The sequence below is a fragment of the Frankliniella occidentalis genome, unplaced genomic scaffold (assembly GCF_000697945.3).
Source record: "Frankliniella occidentalis isolate FOCC.00 unplaced genomic scaffold, Focc_3.1 Scaffold11, whole genome shotgun sequence".
Classification (NCBI taxonomy): domain Eukaryota; kingdom Metazoa; phylum Arthropoda; class Insecta; order Thysanoptera; family Thripidae; genus Frankliniella; species Frankliniella occidentalis.
In genome coordinates, this window is record NW_026267141.1 from 1,429,154 (window position 1) to 1,430,338 (window position 1,185).

Here is a 1,185-nt window from a genome sequence, read left to right on the forward strand (position 1 = left end):
GCTGGCTTCACCAGCCAGAAGCCAATCAGATCACCCAAAACAAATGACGGGGTGGCTTCAGCTTCACTGGCTTCAACGAGACTAAATCCATCATTAATCGCAAGTGATAGTGCTGCTTGGTGGTTACGGAATATTGAAATGTTCTGTTCCGGTTGTTGTAGGAGGTTAGTGTTCTCCGGTCTATAGCTCCATTTTTACACACACAAGTGGTAAGTTATTTTTCGAGGCAGAGTAAATGATGCCCGTTCTGTAAACTATGCTCACTGTGAGCTTTGCTGAAAAGGTGTTAAATGGGTACATGCTGTATGCGAACTGTTGTAGGTCTTTTGCAAATGGGTGAACTGTCAAGTGTATTATCATATATCACATATTTTACTTCGTGATATTCTTGTTGAACAGCAAAATGTATTACTCCTGGTTAGGGTGCTGGCTTTCACAGTCAACTGAGGGTTTTAACTCCAGCTATTACTGTAATCCATTAAACAATCAAACAATCAATGTGTGTCGCACCAAATTTGCAGCTGTCCACTACTGTCCTAATAAATGTGGAAAAGGTATCTGGGAGTATATGTGCAGTATGGATATGTTACGTACACTAATACTTGAGTCCCGTGCCTAATTAAGACCATTGTCAATTATGTATGGGGCAATTAGGTATGGGGCGAGAGGCATTTAAAAGTGTGTTGTATAAGTAAATAAGTAAATTATATGTAATTAATAGTTGATGAATGTTGAGTATTAAATGAAAGCAAGCATTACAAAAATAGCTCTTAAAAGTACCGTTGAAAAGGTCGCAGGAACATGGCCCGGAAATGTTCTTGACATGAGCAAAGAAGTCTATGGAGTAATTTTACTTGTAAGAATAGGGAGTTGGCATGACAAATAACCAACGCTGGTCCAATTTGTCTCTGTTCAGACACTATGAGAAGCTCCCTTTGATGTGCTTCAAAGTCCAGTTTTTAATAGTTTTTGTGGTGTCTGCCCTGACGATTTCAATCCTCACGTTTCCAGGCTGAAATTGGCCTGGATTCATTGGGCAGACTCCCCTTTCACTTGCTCTGTGTAAATAGCATAGAGCCGACACACTAAAGCAGAAAATGAAAAAAATTAAAATAGATGGAAATGGTTGGGATTGGTCCGACAGCACCCCCTTTCAATCTCTCTGTTGAAATTTCGCGCCGCCGG

At 40.4% G+C, this 1,185-nt stretch overlaps 1 protein-coding gene across 2 annotated transcripts in view; it reads right to left on the reverse strand.

Moving 5' to 3' along the window:
- LOC113207348 (serine/threonine-protein kinase SIK3) overlaps positions 1-1,185 on the reverse strand; it is a 72,228-nt gene that overhangs the window by 4,760 nt on the left and 66,283 nt on the right. The window lies entirely within an intron of this gene.